General features: G+C 38.5%; 3 long non-coding RNA genes across 4 annotated transcripts in view; all 3 read right to left on the bottom strand.

Moving 5' to 3' along the window:
* Positions 1–1,311: 1,311 nt before the first annotated feature.
* Positions 1,312–17,798, bottom strand: LOC126874953 (uncharacterized). The gene is made up of 2 exons (XR_007693136.1): positions 12,260–17,798; positions 1,312–2,623 (listed from the first exon to the last, which is right to left on the bottom strand). It is a non-coding gene; the product is annotated as an uncharacterized LOC126874953 (long non-coding RNA).
* Positions 17,799–17,926: 128 nt separating this feature from the next.
* The window catches only part of LOC126874956 (uncharacterized), a 92,977-nt gene continuing 86,640 nt past the window's right edge, over positions 17,927–24,263 (bottom strand). The window contains exon 4 of one of the 2 annotated variants that reach the window (XR_007693140.1): positions 17,927–20,522. This is a non-coding gene — a long non-coding RNA (uncharacterized LOC126874956). Of the gene's footprint in view, positions 20,523–22,757; positions 24,016–24,263 lie in introns of those variants that run through there. The other variant, XR_007693141.1, reaches the window with a different exon arrangement.
* LOC126874958 (uncharacterized) lies at positions 21,456–22,110 on the bottom strand. Its single transcript, XR_007693143.1, has 2 exons — positions 21,974–22,110; positions 21,456–21,909 (listed from the first exon to the last, which is right to left on the bottom strand). It is a non-coding gene; the product is annotated as an uncharacterized LOC126874958 (long non-coding RNA).

Genomic DNA, 24,263 nt, shown 5'->3' with positions numbered 1-24,263 from the left:
ATATCTTCGCAGCTGATCTCACAATCTATCAAATCGCCAACTATCCAAATTTACGTATAGCAATCAAATTTCCAAGCTCGGTTTTCTCAACAACGAAGTCTCAAACGTAAAAAACATATTCTACATTTCACACATATCTTTTCACGTAGATCCTAGCGCTCCTCGGTTGTGCTATTGGTTCTGGGACACCCTGTATATATATATACAGTATAACATATAACAAATGATACTGAAATTAAAGAGAAAAGAGAGGGAAAAGTCTACGTAACCGAAAACTTTTGCACGCCACTGTATACGCGTTTCGACTTAGCTCGCCTACTCTTCCGTTTTGTTTCGCTTTCTTTTCTTTTCCTTTGCGTCTTGGCAGAACCGCGCGTAAAAACGCCCTCGCTCGCGTCGTTCTTGCGCGCGCCGGACGTTATTTATACTGTACGATTGGCCAACTTTTTCTGCCTGTTCTTTCCGTCTGTCTTCTTCTCCGCCGGAATTCTCATTCTTAGCTGTGCAACGTTACGCCGCGAGTTGCACACGTTCGACATTCCTCCGCGTGCCGCTCGCCGAGGGTGCTAATTGATTACGCAAGCCATTCGCTCGAGAAGTTGGGGACCCTTTGGCTCCGGATCGTAGCGCACGTTCGATAAAATAGATAAATAAGTGTTATTTTCAAGGTACGTGGGGAATTTCGTTTTAAGAATCGCCTAGGGAGCGCGTAGTTCAAATCAAACGACGACGAGTATATACGTCGAAGGGAGGGCAGACTCTCCTGTTATGAATTTTACGAAGAAGATAAAGCAAAACGAGGAAGAATTATATTTCTGTTAGATAAAAAAATTAACAATTCGTCGGTGGAGAAGTATTGTTATTAAAAATTGAACATTAACCTTAGCAGGTTTCAAAATTCAATTTCAAATTGTGCATTCGTCGTTGTTTCTTTTGCTCATCTGACTTTAGGTAAATTGTTATATTAACAATTAACAAGACAGTGTAAGAGTTTACGGAAAGTTAGATGAACGTGGAATTTTAAATTAAATTTCGAAACCCGTCGTTTGACCGAGTCTGCTGAGGTTAGTGTTTCAACAGATCTTTTAGGGTCATCTTTTTTTGAGCATATGCACTTACTTATAATACTTATAAATTATACTTATCTATAATAAGCATTAACTTATTATAAATAAACAGCAATGTCACTGCGCCACGCCAGAAAAATTACTGAAAATTCTCAACGCGAGAATTGATTGTAATTTCAACAAATAAATAAAAAAAAAATCTTTTTTTGAAAGGAAGGAGGTTGTTTCTTAGAACGACAAGTGATACTTATGAAAAAATTGTACTTATTAAGAAATTAGAGTCGATTACAACTTTATTAGCACCCAGTTATTTCCTATTAGAAATTAATTACACTTCCATGATAATTCAATTAATAGGAAAGTCTATGTTCTAAAGCCTGGATTATCCTCAAGCTAATAAACGAGCGTAAATTCTACGATACTATATGGCAAGTAAGTTGCCTCTACAGTGATTGTTGTTACTCGTTCGAACAACGATCTTACTATCTCATTTAATTCGTTAATCTCATAATTATTAATCATTTATTGTTTCCATATAATTACACGCAGGACCATCGACGAGCCATCAAGAAATTATTCCGGAGAACGCAACAATTAACGTTAATCACCGCTTAAATGGGTAAAAAGAAGGGCACAATGGCAATGGACAATTAGCCTGTGCGTCTCGCTCCTGGCGTATGATCACCGTGCAAACGCTAAGAGCAGCTCTCGCCACTCCTCATTCGCCGGGTTCTAATCGACCTTAATTTCCCCGTGAAACACTAAATCTACCCTCAAACGGGTTGCCTGGCTAGCCTCAATAAAGCAAGAAGGGAAACGGCTTCGAACACCGATCATTACCGTCTCAGTTCAGCTTGCACCGATCTCAGCTCACCATGGGCTCGCCTTCGGATTCCGCATACTATTTATTACAGCGTAACAATATCTTTCATTACCTTTACCTATAATAACACCTATTCATCTTTGAGAGCCGCTCTCCTTTCCCTGGAACCGTTTCTTTCCAGAGGAATCCTCGTCGCGATCCTCCAATATCACGCATACATAGAGAAATGGTAGGCAGAGTGAAGGAGAAGAGGAAGAGAAAGAGGAGGAGAAGGAAGAAGAAGATGACGACGAAGGAAGAGAAGATAGAGGAGGAAGAGGAGGAGGAGGAGGAGGAGGAGGACAGGAGACAACAACGGTTGCTCCTGGACGGAGGACGAAGGAGGGCAAAAGCAGCCACGCCACGGAGGATGAGGATTCCCCTCGGCCAGCGAGCAGCGAGAGAAAGAGAGAGGGCCACCCACGTCGAGGGCGCAAAGGCGATATTTAGCGGAAGGCAAATCTCTCTGGGGCCACCCACGTCGGCTCCTTGGTTCGTCGTCGGGGCTACCTTATTTCAGGGTGCAACCAAGACGGCTGTGTTGCCTCTCTGTGCTACGGTGCGTGAGCCACTAGCACGGTAGACGCGATACTCCAGGGACGACCGATCCAGTCACAGTGCCCTGATTCCTTTCGATGTTATCCCGAATGACAGCCACGAAATTTGTCGGGTATCGTTGGACAAGATAGTAGACCTGAAAAACAGGATCTTTGCTTGGCCGAACGATGCGTTTGGAAGATACAGGTTTCTACGTACACTATCGTGCGTTCGTGTTTGCACGTTTCCGAATTGTATGAAATTGTTGCAAGTATGTAAAATGTATTGGGTCGTCCGAAAAGTTTCTTTTCTTATATAAGGAAATAATAGACGCATGACATTTTTGTTTTGTATTATTCTATTGAATCACGTATGGTACATTTTCTTCTATTAAAATATTTAACATTTGACAGATTAGCTTTCGTAAAGATGCGTTGTTGTAGAAGACATGTTTGTAAAAAGAAGACACTTTTTGGACAAGCTAATGCTTCGAATAAAACTCTTGAACTTAAACGCGATGCCCATTTCGCTGTGATTTCCAGAGGAACAATGTCAGTTACGACACACTGCGAAGAATTGGCGGCTGCGCTTACGCAGCATTTTGTACACCTGTATATATGTTGTATATACCAGTGTATATATACAGTAGGCTAGAAGTTTTGAGAGCAACAAGTGTGTACAGTAATTTGCTCGGCCATGTTCAAACGCGTCAGTGTTGTACAGGATGAGGATAAAGGTACATCACGTTGTGCTAGTCATCGTATGTGTACATATTTTTTCTTTTACACTAACAGGCTTTATTTACGCGATTTTCATTGGCGTAAAACGAATCCAGTGTACAACGTTAGTTAACAAGTGTAACTGAGCAACAGAGTGTACAGTGCACAACCCACCGATTTACTTGCCAACGCACAGTCCAAACCGCTGTACCTAGAAACGTGAAATTTGAACGGTATACATGTCTTATGACGTAGGCGTGGGGTAACATAACATTTTTGCAAATACGAACCCTGGGAAGGATAAAAAAGGGGCGACATTTTTTTTTTTAAAGGACAATCATATCTCTCGAGTTGCCGGGATTAGTCACGTGAAATTCGACAAGCGAACTACTCATTGAAGATAAACAAACACGTGTTCGAGCGTTTTTGGACATTGAATTCCTAACGAGTGTTCCAACAGAGGGTAAAACAGAAATTCGAGTATCATGTAACGAGTACGTTATAGTATATGGCAGGTAGTTGGAATAAATAAACAAGCGATGATTGAAGGTTAATGGAAATTGTTTCTACAGATATCTAAGTTAAATGAATTTGAGTTAAGTCTGTTCGATGTTGTTAACGTCAGCTATTCATCACAGATGATTATTACTCGTTTCAGTTTTAATTTAACAGAAAATTTGATCCCATCTATGGCATGACACCCAACAGATCTCACAAAGGACATAACCTAACAAACAAACACTCACCTCACTAAAGAAATAAAACAATCAAATTCGAAGATGGTATCTCACTGGGGGCAGCGATCCACGTGTTACTTACCAATTAAGTTAGAACAATTTACCAAATGTCCAGCTGGACAAATCGTAAAGTATAAATTAAATAATAAAAAAAAAAAATCTATGACAAGAGGTAAACATAGAGAAACATTCTTCTATCGTAGTGTTGAAAATGTATTAAAAATATCAGTGTTTCGTTTGGATTGCACGAGTATCGAAGTGCTTGTGCAGAGTAGTGGACATAAATCTTCACTCACGCAATTAGTACGATGCTTGTTTGGCAATTAGTACGACAACGTGAATATGAACGAGGTATATACAGAATTGTACGGGGAGAAAGATAAATCAACAGATAGTGTGGAAATATCATGTGCAGATATCAATGAAGTTTCGTGGTTCCTTTGTTTCAAGTGCAGCAATTGTGACAGCATCAACACAGTAGGGTTTTTGTTATTTAAGCCAAACGTATTGGCGATTTTATCGTCGTAAGGGCAGTCACGACAATATAAACTCTGATTATACACTTGCACATTGAAATTTTAATGCACGAGTTGCCAGTACGTTATATGTAATTTGATAATAAGGCGATTAGCAGAAAATTGCAGTGCGGCTGGTTGAAAATGACCTGTTTATAAGAGCATTTTTATGGCCACCGTGTACAGTAGATTCCGCATAATAATTTGCAAATTACCCGTAATGCGACGTACGATGACATAAGAAACGATAATACCGTTAGTTACTAAATAAACTATCAACATTTCACGCCCCATTCCAGAGATAACAATCATTGACGATCACGTTGACTACCGATGAATTAAATTTCCTCCTTTAAATTTTCCTCGTATGCATTCGTTCTTCGGTGTTCGCGAAATTATGCTGTTAGGAAAATTAGATTCGCGTAGACTAATCGTTTCAATTCTTATTTCAGTATAAAGAATTACTGAAAATTCTCAACGCGAGAATTGATTTTCAACAAATAAATAAATAAAAAAAAAAGTATAAAGAATTGGACACGTTTCTTTAATAACTTCATAGTAACTATTGGCAACTAAGTGATTGCGGATGTTATCAATACCACCTAATGACAAAATCCGCAATCACTTAGTTGCCAACCCGATAGACTGGTATGCAAATTTATACAAACTCATATTTTCATGAACGTGATTTTAAGGAAATGGAATGTAAGTACACTTATCGTTAGTAAATATCGTAATTTATTATTTTGATTTTAAAAACACGTGCAACATGTTTTCTAAACTTTCGGAACGTCGATCCTGAATTTCAATATTTTAATCGTTGTATATAAAATACAAGAATACAAAATAATATTAAACGTCGTGAAATTAAGTAACTCGGTTTAAATTGAGTGTCGATAATCTGTGAATAAATGAACGATTGTCTATGTTGTATATATATGTTCTATATCAACGTAGTGAAACAACTCACACGTTGCTGTTTCTATTGTTATTACTGTTTTTCATTAGCAGTTGCAGATGCATCGTTGTACTTGCAAACATAATTCTCATATCAACGTAGTGAAACAACTCACACGTTGGTGTTTCTATTGTTATTATTGTTGTTCATTAGCAGTTGCAGGTGCATCGTTGTATTTGCAAAAATAATTCTCATATCAACGTAGTGAAACAACTCACACGTTGGTGTTTCTATTGTTATTACTGTTGTTCATTAGCAGTTACAGGTGCATCGTTGTACTTGCAAGAATAATTCTTATACCAACGTTGTGAAACAACTCACACGTTGGTGTTTCTATTGTTATTACTGTTGTTCATTAGCAGTTGCAGGTGCATCGTTGTACTTGCAAGAATAATTCTTATACCAACGTAGTGAAACAGGTCAGACATTGGTGTTTCTATTGTTATTACTGTTGTTCATTAGCAGTTGCAGGTGCATCGTTGTATTTGCAAAAATAATTCTTATACCAACGTTGTGAAACAACTCACACGTTGGTGTTTCTATTGTTATTGCTGTTGTTCATTAGCAGTTGCAGGTGCATCGTTGTACTTGCAAAAATAATTCTTATGCCAACGCAGTGAAACAACTCACACGTTGGTGTTTCTATTGTTATTGCTGTTGTGCATTAGCAGTTGCAGGTGCATCGTTATACTTGCAAAAGGGAAGTGTCGTCAGAGGAAGATAAATCCTGTTATACCATTTATCTCTTTCCTCGGCCAGTGTTTTTTATCCGCGCGAAGCAGGAGACAGGACTCGTCCTAATTGCTAATTGCGTGACTCCCTCCATCCATCCAGCTCGTAACCGTGAATCATCAGCAACAAAATGTCAAATAAAATCAGTGTAGCAGGGCCACGTTATCCTATCACAAGCTTCGCTCGGAATAATCGCAACAAAATGAAATTAAAATTTTCCCAAAAATTGCACAAGCGAAAAGTAACTCGCGACTGTTTATAAAAATCCATATTTTTGTGAACGCAATTAGAAAAATAGAAATAAACAGAAATATGTAAAATAGACACACAGAAATATAAAATTCCCATACAAATTTTTCTACGAAAATAAAAAACATGTAGAAGGTGTTACAGAAGACTCTGGAAACGAGCAATTTCTTTGCATTTGTTGTCGTCCAACTAGCGGCGTTTCTAATTTCACATGCGCCATTGCATTTCTAAAAAAAACACGATCCTACGGATGTAGCGCTCTTCCGATCGTTCATCATTTTCCTGTAGCTACACCAAGTTATAACATGAAACAGTTGCATGGACCACCCTGTATACGTATTGTATCATAAGCATCTTTAGATGTCACATAAACGCACAAACATCCGCAGTCCAACGACAGAAGCAAACCGACGAGAAAGAACGAGTGGTCGCGACAGGAAGTCCGATAGGATTTGAATGACAGTGATCGGTGGTGTTTTGTAAACGTGCCAGGAACGCAGCCACAGTCTAACGAGAACTTTTCCATGAAATTCCCCGGGGATTTTATTTTATTTACCGATCGATCCCACGAGGCGGTTCAGGGATGTTTACGTGCCACAAAAAAGAATCTTACGACTGCACAAAAGAGAGAGGGAGAGGCAGAGAGAGAACTATTTCTGTTACTCTGCCTCATTTTTCATGAAATCTTTTTTTTAATTATTTAATTTCCACTTTACAATTTGTCCAGCTGGAATTTTGCTCAATTTTTCTAACCTAATTGCTGAATTTTCAGCCAAAAAATTCTACCAAATGTCCAAATCGGACAAATTGTGAATGTAAACAACTAAATAAAAAAAAAAAAATTGCTGAATAACATGTGGATGGCTAACCCCAGCGGGATACCACCTTTGAGTTTGTCTATTTTAAACAGTGAAAGTTTTTTCTTTTTTTTATTATTATTATTTAATTTGTACTTTACAATTTGTCCAGCTGGACATTTGGTAAATTTTTCTAACCTAATTGCTGAATAACACGTGGATGGCTAACCCCAGCGGGATACCACCTTTAAGTTTGTCTATTTTAAACAGTGAAAGTTATTTCTTTTTTTTTTATTATTATTATTTAATTTGTACTTTACAATTTGTGCAGCTGGACATTTGGTCAATTTTTCTAACCTAATTGCTGAACCCACCATTTTCGAGTCTCATGAAACGAACGTGTGCGTTTTCGAGTTGGAGAAGAGGATGGAAAGGAAGTCCGTGATTTACGACAATTTGCGAAAAGTCGAGATACACGGCGTCTAAAAATCGGATAAGTTAATTACCGTGCCGTACACGGCGATGTAATTGAATGAAATTGGCCCGGAAAATCATTTAATAAGCTTTAATGAGGCTCCGCAAGATGGGAGGGCCAGTGTACCGCTCAACACGGAACGAGAATCATTCGAGTCGCAATAAATTCTCTGTTCGTTTGGTCTCGCGTGTAAGTGCATTTTAAATGATGGAAAGTAAAGCATGATCGGTAGACGAGGAAGGACGTGCGTTTGATTATAAGGTTGACGATCGGGTCGGAAAGGGATGTACGTGTCCGTGAAACCACGTGTCTCTGATAATTCGAAGGGAAAGAGAAACATAATGAAACGTTGGTATATGGCAGAGCAGATCTATAATTAGTTGGAAAGATAAATTATAGGTTATTATCGGTGTAATTGTTGAAAAAGAGATATTTTGCATTCTTTGTTGAATAAAATAATACGGGCAAAATGGGTTGCCTGTGGACAAAGAGAAACTTTGTACTTGCATGCTATTCGTGCAGATTAAACTATCCAAGTTTCAATTTCGCTAATTTCAGTCAATTTATTATTCGATGCGGGATACTTTCGAACGTTTAATTCTGCTTTTATTTGCACAGCAAAAAGTTACCGGGAATCTCACGTCTTACGTCACGAATCTCTTGTCTTTCCTTGAAAGTAATGTTTTTTTTCCTTTTTATTTAATTTGTACTTTACAATTTGTCCAGCTGAACCTTTGGTAAATTTTTCTAACTTAATTGCTAAATATGGCTATCCCCAGCAGAATACCATCTTCGAGTTTGACTATTTTATTTCTTTAGTGAGGTTAGTGGGATGTCTTCTTTTTAGTCTTCTTTCTATGAGAGTACAGTAATGTAAATAGCAAAAACTAATTTCCGCTAACTCTGCTTTTATTCCCACAGGGAACATTACGGTAACGTAACCTTCTTCTTGTTTCGCGTTGATGATATTATAAACAGTAAAAATACCAAACGATACCAAATAATATTTGTGCTGCCATTTACCGAATGTCCAGCTGGACAAATTGTAAAGTACAAATTAAATAATGAAACCTGCTGTCTGATATTTAATATTGAAGTTGTGGCGAGAAATACCAAACATTAGAAACTGTTTATTATTATTTATTATTATCGTCGAAACGAGATTCAATTTCTTAGGTCGTCAAGATACAAACTTAAGCTAGAAAAATTTACCAAATGTCCAGCTGCACAAATTGTAAGGTACAAATTAAATAATGAAACCTGCTGTTTGATATTTAATATTGAAGTTGTGACGAGAAATACCAAATACTAAAAGCTATTTTTATTGTTATTTATTATTATCGTCGAAATGATATTCAATTTCTTAGGTCGTCAAGATACAAACTTAAGCTAGAAAAATTTACCAAATGTCCAGCTGGACAAATTATAAGATACAAATTAAATAATAATAGAAAAGAAAGATACAAAATCGTTTACTGTCTGGCGACGATATCTGTCGAACGAAAACGTCCTTGGAGCTGGCGCAGATTTTCCGTGCGACGCGACGTTTGGCAACCGATGTTTAGGGCGAAAAAACGTGGTCCTGTTGCGGCGTAGCCGAAGGCAACCACGTGGTCTCGGTTAATACCGTCGAAAACGCGAAGATGGCAGCCAGAGACAAGCAACAAGTGGAAGAGAAAGATGAGCGCGGGTTCTGCCGGCCGGAGAACGTCATTACGTGCACTGCACGGAATAACACGTTGCATTCGTCTTTGCGTACACGCCGGACATTGTGAGCGAGGTAAATTAATAATTGGAGCATTTAACGCAGACGGACTGGTCGCCGTGGCACGCCTCGACCCTCCTGCAAACGTGTATTTGCAACGTGCATACGTCTCGCAGTGTGATGTACATTTGAAATTATAATGCTGAAGCGGATCGCGCAGCGATGAGATGCGATCGGGAACGGGAAAGAAGAGGAAAAGAAAAAAGAATCAGCAGGTACAGAGAGAAAGAGAGAGAGAGAGAGAGAGAGAAAGAAGTTGATATAGGAAGAAACGCTTATGGCGGATCTCATTTCTTTCGGTTTACAACAAGGTATGCAAGGGGCGCTGCTAGTCTGTGATTGAAATTAATTCGTACTTTCTAGTGACAGATTTTTATCTACGATAATGGCATTGTGACGTTAACGAGGCTGCAAGATACCAGCAGAACTCGTTTCTTTCCATGTAGTTTCTATGCATTAAGATTCGTGCAACAGCGTATCACAAGTCTATCAATCCATCACTTTTTTTCTCTCGTTATCCCATAGATTGCCTGCAATCTGTTCTGTCGGACATCGAACAGCTTGTTATATCGGTTCAGGTTAGCGTGTCGATGCCACTCCGATCGATCTATCGCTAGTCTATCATGAAAATTAATTTCTACTTGCTAACTTGTATCCGCGATAATATTAGTATTGTAACGTCAATGGAGATGCAGCGTACGAAGCTGAGTTACGTGTTCTTTCCTTAATTCATGTTATGCAGATTTTTCTCCTGCATATAGTCCGTTGCGCGTACTCTTCGTCGTAAATATGGACTTACGTATCCGCTATCCATAGTCCGCTCACGGCTATCGTTTACGTTCCTCATCTTTGCTCGATGGAAAAAGCACTTAAGTAGTTACATACGTATATACGTCAGTTGATTCAACCGGCAATAACGTCCCCTGTCAGGCTGTAAGATATTGGTTCAACATTGTCTCGCTCGTGCATGCAACGATTGCGTGATGCTCGATAGTGTCACGAGACCGTGACGAGACTATCGTTTACATCGCTTCAGTTTTACTCGGAAGAGAAGGTGGCTGCGTATGTACAAGCACCTATATAGGTTGGTTCGAACGACAGTAACGTTTTGCGTCAAGCTGCAAAAGATATTGGTGCAACATTGTTTCATCGGTGCGTGTAACGATCGCACGAGACTCGACAGTGACATGGGATGCTGATAAGAATCGGTGAAATCGGTAGTGATGGGTTGGACGGAATGAACAATTTGTCGTGAGATGAGGCTTGTTCTATTCAATTTGTAACTTTAATTTTTTATTTAATTTGTAGTTTACAATTTGTCCAGCTGGATATTCCGTACATTTTTCTAGCTGTTTCCCATTTGCGACTAGATGTAACTAGACAAATCACCTTTTAAAAGGAAGCAACGACGAATGTGGGATTTTCAATGAAATTTGATATTAAATTAAGTTAAATTAAATTTTCAAGTCGTCACTTGACTAGGCCTAGTTAAGCTATAGTTAACTAACAAGCTTAGTGTTAACACGCTAATGAATCCGTCATGGCATTTCTTATAAAAAGTTACTGATCTATTTATGCCGAAAAACTGTTAGTATCGAAGAAAAAAATATTGCAGAAGCCAAGAAACATAAATAAAACAATGTAATTTTGGGTATCTGTGAAATATTAAGATCTTTATAATTTTAATTATTTGTAGTAAGAATGTATTATAAACTATAACATTATATATTAGTTTAGTATCGTAAGTTAATAGCATTGTATATTAAAGCGTCCTTCGTCGAGATTCCTGACGCTTTTAGCAACAAAATGACGTTCAGTCTCGCGCGATTGTTCTGGGTGTGGGAATGGCACGTGTGTATGTCGTACATTTACTTTGCAGTCGCACGCGCCTCTTCTGTCGCGATGAGTCGCGGCAGCAGGAATGGAAATTGTGCCATATACGACGATGGGTTTTGTAGTCGCTCGCGACTAGTCGGAAATACAAAAAGGGCCACACGTGTTCTACCCACGTGCAAAACAATCGCGTACCATCTAAAGTCATATTCTGCTGTTAGAACGTGTGATGAGCGTATCATACTAAGCACGTCCAATATATAATACTATATGTCGATAATATATAACAATAATACTATAATGATATGCAATATTGTAGTATACAATACCGTTGATATAAATGATTAATATTATACCTATGAGAAATTTTCTCGAATTTTTATTCGATCGAAAATTTAATGATTTTATTTACGTTCTTCGGCTTTTCCAAAAATTTTGCTGTTCACTAGTAACAGTTTTTACGCTTCAAAAAATCCATTAAAAATATAAGCTGCATCATGAAAGAATAAAGTGGACGTTAGCCCGGTTCCCGAACGATTCTCACACGTTCACGAAGATCGGAAGTGACACTAGATTTACGACACGGCTATTTTTTTTTTATTATTTAATTTGCATATTTTATTTATTAATTTCCATAAATAATACAAAAAATAATCTTCGACTCATTTTTTCACGCAGAATCACTACGATTACCTGCCTAACCTTACCCGTGCGTAATAACGTACATAATAACCAAGCAAGGAACATACGTGTCGCATTAGCATAGTAAGAAAAAGGAAACAACCGGACAACGAAACGGAAAGAAGGCTAACGTGCTTTTATCTGCCCAACGCGATACGACTCACGCGGATCGACAAGATTAATTGCATCCGCGAAAAGAATGTTTTGTAGGAGGCCGTTGTCGGTCTGACGCATTTGCCTAATTCGATCGTTTCTACGCGGGTAGGATATTCCCTTGTTGAGTGAAGCAAAGGTAGATAAATAAAAATGAGAATCGGCCGGTTTCCACTTACGCAACTGGCTCGGGCTGTCCCATTGGCGATTCGGCCCGTGTCCGCTCTCTGTTATCAAGGGTCTGGTGACGGCCAGGCTACGTTTCCTGCGACTTGTAACGCGTTTCGAAAATTTGCGAGAAGAAGGAGGCGCGGAACATGTCGGCCGCGTTAAGCGCCGACCACCCGGCCGCGCCACGACGGAAGTGGTATCCTGCTCGGCGCTGACCGAGCGATATTTGCAGTCGGCGAGCGTGCTCGCCACGAAATTTGCCTAATAGGCTCGTATCTAAGCGAAGCATGTGCAGATGTCGCGCGTCGCGTTAACTTGCCGCGCGATGAAATTGATTTACGAGGTGAGCGCCACGCGTTGGCTGAAAATGTATGAGCGACGGTAGATACCTGCTCATTTGCGGCGACATAATTGCAACGTCGTACGCATAGGTGCGCTGCAGGGTTAAATAGCGGTAGAATTACGAGTTTGTTGTTTACCTTGTTGTACAGAGCGTTCCACGAAATTGGGTCAGGTTAGCGATTTGAAAGGGACAGCAGGGAGAAAAAGGGAATTTTATTAGTGAAAATTAGATGGTTTACGGTGGTGTTTCGCGTGATACGTATGTTTGACGTGGAAGTGGTGGTGTTTTGTAGCTGCCAGGCGCGTCTCTCATTTTCTTCCCAGAAATTACGTATTCTTTTTACACTAAACCATGGGTTTTTGTAATCCTTTGCGAAACAGCGTGTTAACATATTTGGGGGAAACATTGGTTGCTTTCGGAACTGCTATTTGAAGTACTAGTTTCTTCTGTCGTTGCAAACTCAAACTTCTTCATTTCTTCGCATTTCCGGTATATGACGATGGTAGGTGCCATGTTGGCTTTGTTACGTTGGATTATGCTACGCGATATACCGTAAGAGTACTGAGAGAAACATGTAAACCAAAAGCCAGTTCATACCGCAACACAGGGATTAAGTTTCATGAATTAAATAAATAAATAGCAAATGCCATATCTGGTATCTTTGGACAAAGAAAGATTATTTCTAGCAAGAGAGAGTGAAACAATAAAACTACACCAGTATATTTAAAACAAATCTGAAGACTTCTTGTAGAAAACACTGTTTTTTTTTATTATTTAGTTTGTACTTTACAATGTGCCCAGCTGGACATTTGGTCAATTTGTCTAACTTAATTGCTAAATAACACGTGGATGGCTACCCCAGCGGGTTTTTAATGTAAGTGTCATCAAAAACATCATGTGCTATTCCTTTAAATTTGCAGACACTGTGAGCACTAATCCTCCTTCTGTCCATAAATAATTTGCATAAACATTTGCAATTGTTATAAAATTGATGATGTTCAGTGTGCATGTGTTGCAGCATGTGTGTAATAAACGTTATTTACGCAGTTAATAGTTATTTACAAAAGAAAATTGCTCTGAAATTCTGTACTACAGCATTTCCATTGCCATGTACAATAGGACGATAAAAAGAAAACATTTTCTAATTTTCACACTTACTTTACGTTTTCTATAAGAAATCTTCATATCGGTGCACTTAAATTTACACTACAAAAAGGGTTGGCAACTAAGATTTTGTCATTAGGTTGTATTGACAAAATCCGCAATCACTTAATTGCCAACCCAATAGTTAGCTGTTATGACTTCTTTGAAAAGTGTGTGCGTAAAATGTGTGGGAAAAAGTAGGCGACGACGAGTATACTCGTCAAACACAGAGTACATGTTATAATACAGAATTAAGCTACAACGAAATGACTGTTCTGCTTTCTCATGGTAACGGGGAATATTGCCATTTCTTCGTGACGAGTATACTCGTCAAACACAGAGTACATGTTATAATACAGAATCAAGTTACAATGAAATGACTGTTTTGCTTTCTCGTGGTAACGGGGAATATTGCCATTTCTTCGTGACGAGTATACTCGTCAAACACAGACTACATGTTATAATACAGAATCAAGCTACAACGAAATGACTGTTTTGCTTTCTCGTGGTAACGGGGAATATTGCCATTTCTTCGTGACGAGTATACTCGTCAAACACAGAGTACATGTTATAATACAGAATCAAGTTACAACGAAATGACTGTTCTGCTTTCTCATGGTAACGGGGAATATTGCCATTTCTTCGTGACGAGTATACTCGTCAAACACAGAGTACATGTTATAATACAGAATCAAGTTACAACGAAATGACTGTTCTGCTTTCTCATGGTAACGGGGAATATTGCCATTTCTTCGTGACGAGTATACTCGTCAAACACAGAGTACATGTTATAATACAGAATCAAGTTACAATGAAATGACTGTTTTGCTTTCTCGTGGTAACGGGGAATATTGCCATTTCTTCGTGACGAGTATACTCGTCAAACACAGACTACATGTTATAATACAGAATCAAGCTACAACGAAATGACTGTTTTGCTTTCTCATGGTAACGGGGAATATTGCCATTTCTTCGTGACGAGTATACTCGTCAAACACAGAGTACATGTTATAATACAGAATCAAGCTACAACGAAATGACTGTTCTGCTTTCTCATGGTAACGCGGAATATTGCCATTTCTTCGTGACGAGTATACTCGTCAAACACAGAGTACATGTTATAATACAGAATCAAGCTACAACGAAATGACTATTTTGCTTTCTTGTGGTAACGGGGAATATTGCCATTTCTTCGTGACGAGTATACTCGTCAAACACAGACTACATGTTATAATACAGAATCAAGCTACAACGAAATGACTATTTTGCTTTTTCATGGTAACGCGGAATATTGCCATTTCTTCGTGACGAGTATACTCGTCAGAAGCAGCCAACCGCTGGAAACCTGTCAACGTTTCCTCCACTAAACCGTCGTGATCGCGTCATGTAACCAGCGATCGAGGCTTGAGAATAATAAAAATGGAGCGAATCGCAGCGACGCGCCGTCGTCTTAATTTAAATCTCGAGCGCGCCAGTCGACGTGTCTCCTCTGGGCCGAAAATACTCGCTATAAAATTTCCAGAATGATTAATCGCGCGCTCGAAGGAATTACGCCACGAAGAAATACGACAGAAGCGTCGCGGCGTTTACACAGTGTTTCGAACGCTCGGATCCGGCTGCGAGATAAAATTTCAATTATATAATTTCGGGCTGTGGTCTTCGGGCCGCTGTTCCGCCGCCGTACGGCTCACAATTCATCGTTAGTACTGTATTTCCATCGGCTGGCAGCTAACGATTTCAAGCGGATACGTCGCCGAGCTACGTAACAGCGACGGGGTGTGCGTACAAATGCGTGTACGTCTTATCGAGCTATCTAATTCTCGTATTCCTCGATCGTGGACCACCCAGGTGGTACACCGCGGAAGTTGGCACGCACGATTTGCACACGCACACGTAGCCGCGGAACTCGCTAGCCTGTCGCCGTTCATATACACGGTGTACTCTTATATAAATCGACGCTGCTCCTTGCGAGAAGCGGATACTAACTTTGGCGAGGTTGAAAATAGTTTGCAAAGGTGGGAGATTTGAGAATTATCAATAGCCGGTAGACAGTGGCTTTTAAGTTACAGTTAGCTGTTGCGACCTCTTTTAGAGTAAATGGATAGACCGAGTTCTTTTTTTTTTTTTTATTTAATTTGTACTTTACAATTTGTCCAGCTGGACATTCGGTGAATTTTGAGTTGATTTTTATATTGTTTCTATTGTTCGGTAGACTTATACGAACGTAAAGCTCAATGTAACACGTAAACAAGGCCGAATACGTTCATATGAATTGTTTTTGTTGTTTTCATGTGCAGAATCTTTGAGAGCAGCTGCTAGTTAAGGGACATCTTGTACTACTGCAAAATTATATATTTTATAAAATTGCTATATCATGTGTATATATGGTACCGGATGCGGTCGAATAACATGTACAATATTAGGTAAACATAGGTAAATACTAACTTGTATTATAAGGACAGATGTAGGTAGTTGTTTGTGTATGTAACAGAGTTTGAGCTAATTTATGATCATTGCTATGATTTGTTTATTGTGTATGTGTTTTTGTTTGTGAGTAAGTTTATGTCTATTGTTCTCTGGTTCAATTTTTGTTATAGGTAGTTGTATATGTATGTAACAGAGTTTGGGCTAATTTATGATCATTGCTGTAATTTATTTATTGTGTTTTGTTTATGAGTAAGTTTACATCTATTGTTCTCTGGTTCAGTTTTTGTTATAGGTAGTTGTATGTTTATGTAACAGAGTTTGGGCTAATTTCTGATCATTGCTGTAATTTATTTATTGTAAGTTTACATCTATTGTTCTCTGGTTCAATTTTAGTTGTATATGTATATAACAGAGTTTGGGCTAATTTATGATCATTGCTATGATTTGTTTATTGTGTATGTGGTTTTGTTTATGAGTAAGTTTACATCTATTGTCCTCTGGTTCAGTTTTAGTTGTATGTTTATGTAACAGAGTTTGGACTAATTTATGATCATTGCTGTAATTTATTTATTTTGTTTTTGTTTATGAGTAAGTTTACATCTATTGTTCTCTGGTTCAATTTTTGTTATAGGTAGTTGTATGTTCATGTAACAGAGTTTGGGCTAATTTATGATCATTGCTGTAATTTATTTATTGTAAGTTTACATCTATTGTTCTCTGGTTCAATTTTAGTTGTATGTTTATCTAACAGAGTTTGGGCTAATTTATGATCATTGCTGTAATTTATTTATTGTAAGTTTACATCTATTGTTCTCTGGTTCAATTTTAGTTGTATATGTATATAACAGAGTTTGGGCTAATTTATGATCATTGCTATGATTTGTTTATTGTGTATGTGGTTTTGTTTATGAGTAAGTTTACATCTATTGTCCTCTGGTTCAGTTTTAGTTGTATGTTTATGTAACAGAGTTTGGACTAATTTATGATCATTGCTGTAATTTATTTATTTTGTTTTTGTTTATGAGTAAGTTTACATCTATTGTTCTCTGGTTCAATTTTTGTTATAGGTAGTTGTATGTTCATGTAACAGAGTTTGGGCTAATTTATGATCATTGCTGTAATTTATTTATTGTAAGTTTACATCTATTGTTCTCTGGTTCAATTTTAGTTGTATGTTTATCTAACAGAGTTTGGGCTAATTTATGATCATTGCTGTAATTTATTTATTGTAAGTTTACATCTATTGTTCTCTGGTTCAATTTTAGTTGTATATGTATATAACAGAGTTTGGGCTAATTTATGATCATTGCTATGATTTGTTTATTGTGTATGTGGTTTTGTTTATGAGTAAGTTTACATCTATTGTCCTCTGGCTCAGTTTTAGTTGTTATGTATGTAACAGAGTTTGAGTTAATTTGTAGTCATTGCTATGATTTATTTATTGTGTTTTGTTTATGAGTAAGTTTACATCTATTGTTCTCTGGTTCAGTTTTAGTTGTTATGTATGTAACAGAGTTTGGACTAATTTATGATCATTGCTGTAATTTATTTATTTTGTTTTTGTTTATGAGTAAGTTTACGTCTATCGTTCTCTGGTTCAGTTTTCTTCTCTTTTTATTTTTCTTATCTTTCAGTCTAAGTTTTCTATTGGGTTGGCAACTAAGTGATTGCGGATTTGTCAATACCACCTAGTGACAAAATCCGTAATCACTTAATTGCCAACCCAATATTTCTGTTTATCCGTAAGTTTTACGGTTATTGTCCTACCTTGTAACGTAGATGGAAGTTTCTTCTTTTTATTTTTAATTTCTGTTTCACAATTTGTCCAGCTGGACATTTGGTAAATTTCTCTAACTTTAATAGATGGAAGTGATCGCAAAAGGCGGAAGATAAACAGAAATAAAAAATCCTACTCGAATATATCCATTCCCCTGCTAGTGTACTCTTTTTATTTCTTCACTTTCATACTAACATACAGCCACAATGAAAAATTCTCTTAAGACTCTTAAGACTCAGCAGTATTTCTCGTAAGAACTGAACGTCAACTTGTAATCTTTAACGTGTACAAAAATTATAAACTCAACGTAAAGTACGCTTTGTTTCGCAAATTACAAAATTCATCGTACAATACGAAAATCGCGTAACGTCGACTGTAAGAAAAAGAGAAAAGAACGAAAGATAACTCAGGCTGTCGTATTCCATCAGCAAACAATTTTCCCTTTACCAAAGTAAACCCTCCTCCCCCCCCCTCACTTTCTCTAAACTCTGCAAATTGAATCTTTCGAACACCCCGTATAGACATGGAGCCGCCAAGGCCGTGTGTTGCACGTGCCAGCGCCGAACGAAAGAAAGTGTGGATGGTCGTAGCGAATAGGCGATAGTAACGCAACGTTTATTAATCACCGTCGGATAATTACGTTGGTGTAGCCGATCGATCGTCAACGTTTCTCACACCTGCCTATCGTTCCTCTCTTCGTCCGACGAAACGTCAGCTAAGATCGTATTACATTGGTTCGTCTACGAGATCGTACGCTATTCAGCGCGTCGTAGCCCGCTGAAGGACTCGAAGAGAGCGAACAAGCGATACAACGTATCCCCCTAATCTCACGAAAGAGCCGGCTGATTAATGGATAACAAGCGGCACCGTGGAAAAAACGAAGAAGACGATAGAGAAAAAAGAGAAAGAGAGGGAAAAAGAAATCGTTGTCCCGGTTCGATTCGCCCGGCTCTCGAGTAATGTGTCAGAGCCGTTGAAGGGGTTAAAGGGGAGCAACGAAGTATCGGATCGAGGTAAAGTGCGAAGTAGAGACGGCCCCTTATAATAGCGCGGCTCGTTGGGTGGTCCAGCAAGGCCACCGTGGGTGGCCCACTCACCAACACCGTTTCGATATTAAACACGGCCACGTGTAACGTGTGTACGTATATATGGCCGGTGATACAGGCACGCACACGAATCCGCGGGGCCGCGTTTAACCGCAATATATCATTTTACTTAGCACCGAAGCGGTGAGAGTGAAGCCGGTGGCCCGCGGACCAGCAACGTAACAAGTATGTTCCGTGTCCACTTTACAACGACAATGTTGCTGTATTTATGCACGAGACAGATAAGATGCTTTCTCCTTGGTCATTTTCATCTTCTTCTGCTGTGTAACACGTACACCAGCCGCAAAGTAGAAATTTCGCGCCGTGATTCCTCTCTTTCCCCACTTTTCCTGTCTCGTTTTCTTACGGCGTATTAGCTCTCTTTCCTTAGGATTCTTCTTTCTCTCTTTTTCACTGCCTTTCGATCTTTGTGTTCGACTCGTGCCTCGTCCAACAGCCTCACGACGATGTAAGCGTTTTTTAACGACCATGTAAATCGCTGCAACACAGACCACATTGAATACGTGTAAATATAAATGGAAAAAGGAGAAACTTGACACGGCAGCGATAAAGCCGAGGGTGGTTGGTTGGCTTTCGTCTGGGCAGAAGGGTTTCGAGGTTCGAGTGCGTTTTCGCTTGGAAAATGGCGGCTTCGGTTAACCACAGCTGATTGCGTTGGCAACTAAGTTATTGCGGATTTTGTCGTTAGGTGGTATTGACAAAATCCGCAATCACTTAGTTGCCAACCAAGTAATTAAAAATAAGTAAACTGAAATTTATGAGATAGATGAAAATATATGCAGAATGTAAGGTGATGTGTAAAAATATTATACGAAATTGTTATTATATTGAAGAAAAAGAAGACAAGTGTGCGAAGTTGAGGATGCTGAAGCTTAACGAGCACGAATCGTGAGCCTGAGCAATGTTTTAATGTATGAAAAGGGAAGAACATTTTGATTTGTTAAATTCTTTATTCGAGTTAGGAAGACAGAAGAAAAGAATATTCGAGTTGATAGTTGAACGTATGAAGACGCACCATGATAAGTAAAAAATATATTCTAATTACTAAAACTACATTCTAATCCATAGGAAATGTTGAAGTAATTACTTCGAGAATAACTTTTGTATATCCATGACCTGGAGACCGCTGTTGCGAAGAGAATAGAATTTAGTGAAGAAAATTCAAAATAACGAGAGGTCCATATTACTGTGCCCTTGAATATAAATTTTGTTTTTGGGTTACAAGCTCTAGAAACAAAAGAGATATAAGTAGATTTCTGTTGCTGTTTCTTGTAGCCTTCAGCTAGAGCTACACACCAAGGTTAGCTTTTTGGTAATGTCCTTTGCTATAAATATATGAACGTGCTCCCTATCAGCTTCCTATTGTATTGTAACACTGTAAGAGTGAGGATCTCGATCAACATAAATTATACCTATACTTATTTCAATATATTTTGCTCTTACAAATTCATCCACTCGTTGCTCTATCAGTTAACCTCAACAGGAAAGTCCTTTGCTATAAAAATATGACCTATTACCTTCTATTGTATTGTAACACTGTAAGAATGAGGGTGTGGACCAGCATACACTATACCTGTACTTATTTCAATATATTTTTCTATTACAAATTCACCCACTCGTTGCTCTATCAGTTAACCTCAACAGGAAACTCCTTTGCTATAAAAATATGACCTATTACCTTCTATTGTATTGTAACACTGTAAGAATGAGGATGTGGACCAGCATACACTATACCTATATTTATTTCAATATATTTTTCTATTACAAATTCATCCACTCGTTGCTCTATCAGTTAACCTCAACAGGAAAGTCCTTTGCTATAAAAATATGACCTATTACCTTCTATTGTATTGTAACACTGTAAGAATGAGGATGTGGACCAGCATACACTATACCTATATTTATTTCAATATATTTTTCTATTACAAATTCATCCACTCGTTGCTCTATCAGTTAACCTCAACAGGAAACTCCTTTGCTACAAATATATGACCTATTACCTTCTATTGTGTTGTAACACTAAAAGAGTAAGTATCTGGATCAGCATATACTATACCTATACTTATACTTATTTCAATATATTTTTTTATTACAAATTCATCCACTTGTTGCTCTATCAGTTAACCTCAGCAACCAGAATCGAAGACTTGTTGCCAACACGCTGTGTCAAACGTTAAATTTCTTAGAATTGAGACGAACCTTCTCTGGTTTGAAATCATTTTGGAAATTTAATTTGTTTCCATTATTGTAAGATCTTGTGTGTACGAGAAAATTGTATATTTCGCAGAAAGAGTTGTATTTGCAGAATGTGGAATTTATAGAATTGTGTGTGCCACCTCTTAGTCGTAGGGAAAGTTGAATGAAAAAAATTGATTTAAATTTGCAAGCAATTTAAGTAAATATCTGTATAAAAAAGAAAAAATATATTCGTTGAAAATGTTCTGTTTACTTTTCCTACAGACGCATATTTTCTCATGTCGTCAGTAACAGTTGTTATGAAATTGCTGATATTTAGTGTGCGTGTGTTGAAGCACATATACCGTGTGAACCTGTCTGAAAAACAAGAAATATGTTTGTTCAAAGTGTTCTTTTTACTTTTGTTACGAAAGTATATTTTCTCATGTTGCGAGTAAGAGTTACTCTGAAATTGACGATGTTTAATGTCCATGTGTTGCAACATGTGCAACGCTTGATGCCACTTACATTGTTTTACCCGGTGAACACTATTCGCACAATTTAACGCTATTAGCAGTTATTTACAAGTGGAGATTGCTATGAATTTTTAATTTTTCTACCTACGGATCTTGTCCTCCGGAAGGAACCTAAACTCAAAACGCAGAAATTTTCATTATTTTAAATTTTCTCAATGCGAGAATTGATTGTAATTTCAACAAATAAATAAATAAAAAAAATTATTTTAAATTACCTTTCTTCAAATTCTCGCGACTACGACAATCATTTAAAATATCCAACTAAAATCACAAAAAAATTCTAAAACCCAGAACATCTCAACATTGTTAACAACCATCGAACTAACCTATCAGATCAGGTAGCAAGCAAACGACCAGTTAGCAAATTTCACTCAAAATTGCACACTCATCGTCGCTTCTTTCCTTCTAAAATCTAACTTTATACAAATTCCTATACGAACAAAAATCGACAAATCGATAATATCAGCAAGGTTAGGTTTAACCTGTTGCAACGTACACTCGTCGCTTCTCGAGTTCTCAAAACTAAGACATCGAGTCTCGTGCTTGTCCGCTGCTTATCTCTCACTCGAATTCCTTTATTCCCAAGGACCGTGCCGGTTATCATCCGACGGTAAATAGATGCCGAGGTAGTTTTTCAAGAAGCCAGCAAAACGTAGCGAATGGCAAAGCGAGCAGGCGCCCCACATTCGCTTTGCAATGGCCAACGTGGGGAGTCGTGATCCTGTCGACGGACAATGAGATGAAAAATAAAGTGCTGGACCAGGTCGGGTTAAAGGCTTCGTTGCTTACATACGAGCCGACCCTCTCTCTTTCCTATCCCTCTCCTTCTCCTCTCTCTCTCTTTCCATTTTCGTTGTCCCCTGTCCTTACGTCCCTCGCCCCGGATTCCGCTAAGTCAATTCCGTTGAGGATACGGCAGAGGCGTCAGACGACCTGGGTGGTCTGCATCCTACGCAAACAGAGTATACAAGGGGATACACGCTGGTTGAACAGGTAGTGCTCACGAAAATTTACTGACTTTGCGGATTTCGTGCATGCTGCACGCGGCGAGGCTAACTTTTGGAACAATGCCTGCCCCCTCCCCCTGTTCGTCGTATTTTTACGCGTTCCACCCCTACGCAGATCTGTCGACAAAAGCCGTGCGTGGACGATGGAAAACGGCTGGAACGAGAGCACGGAGACAATGCGAGTCTGCCTTCTCTTGGGTTAAACTGGTTGTTCGGTTAGAGCTGCCACGAGGTTTGGTCGTACGGAGCCGCGATCCCGCAGCTTATTTTATGGGGGCCGCTGGTAATGGCGCTTCTGCTTGAGAAATTCGACGCGGCTGAAACCGCGAATCCCCGCGCTATGTTATTTTTATGCCACTTGGAGCTGCGCTTTATGGATGTATCGCGTGTCTGTTGCAACATCTGTTGTCTAGCTACAATGGAAGAAGATGGTAAAAATCATCTACATTTTGATAAATATGATTTTTTCAACTTGTACGTATTCTTTGTATTTTTGCACCTTTAAATTGAAACGCTGGAATATTTCTATTTCACTTCGGAGAATTGCTGCTACTTCGTCCTCCGACCACCTGCACATCCATGCGAGCTAATCGTTTTTCGTTGGTCGAACGCATAATTGCCATGGTCCGCCGCCTCTTTAACTTTGGCGTTTACGTACGTTGAGCAAAACGAGCTGCAAAAAGAAGCTTAAAAAACTATCTGCCTGAAAAGCTGAACGTCCTTGTACGAAGCTTCTGTACGTGGAATTTTCCTCTGTCGACCCTCTTTTACTCGGAAATCTCGACAAGTCGAAAGATTTTTCCTCTTCAAAAACCCCGAAGGACCCAATACTTGTCGCAGTATGCTAATGAAGTAATTACTTGAGGAAAAACTCTACACCTTTTCTTTCGTGTATCCCTGACCTGGTCGAAAGAAATAAAAAAAGAAAGAAGAAATTCAAAATAGTGAGGGGTCCATATAACTGTGTCCTTGAATATAAATTTTGTTCTTGGGTTACAAGCTCTAGGAACGAAAGAGCTATAAGTAGATTTCTATTGCTGTTTCTTGTAGCCTTCAGCTAGAGCTACACATCAAGGTTAGCTTTTTGCTAATGTCCTTTGCTACAAATATATGAACGTGCTCCCTATCAACTTCCTATTGTACTGTAACACTGTAAGAGTGAGGATTTGGATCAGCATACACTATACCTATACTTATTTCAATATATTTTGCTCTTACAAATTCATCCACTCGTTGCTCTATCAGTTAACCTCAACAGGGAAGTCCTTTGCTATAAATAAATGACATATTACCTTCTACTGTACTGTAACACTATAAGAATGAGGATGTGGACCAGCATACACTATACCTATACTTACTTCAATATATTTTTCTGTTACAAATTCATCCACTCGTTGCTCTATCAGTTAACCTCAACAGGAAGCTCCTTTGCTATAAATATATGACATATTACCTTCTACTGTACTGTAACACTATAAGAATGAGGATGTGGACCAGC

Source organism: Bombus huntii, chromosome 17, assembly GCF_024542735.1.
Source record: "Bombus huntii isolate Logan2020A chromosome 17, iyBomHunt1.1, whole genome shotgun sequence".
Classification (NCBI taxonomy): Eukaryota; Metazoa; Arthropoda; class Insecta; order Hymenoptera; family Apidae; genus Bombus; species Bombus huntii.
Note: the sequence above shows the minus strand (reverse complement) of the source record. Positions and strands in the feature narration are given on the sequence as shown.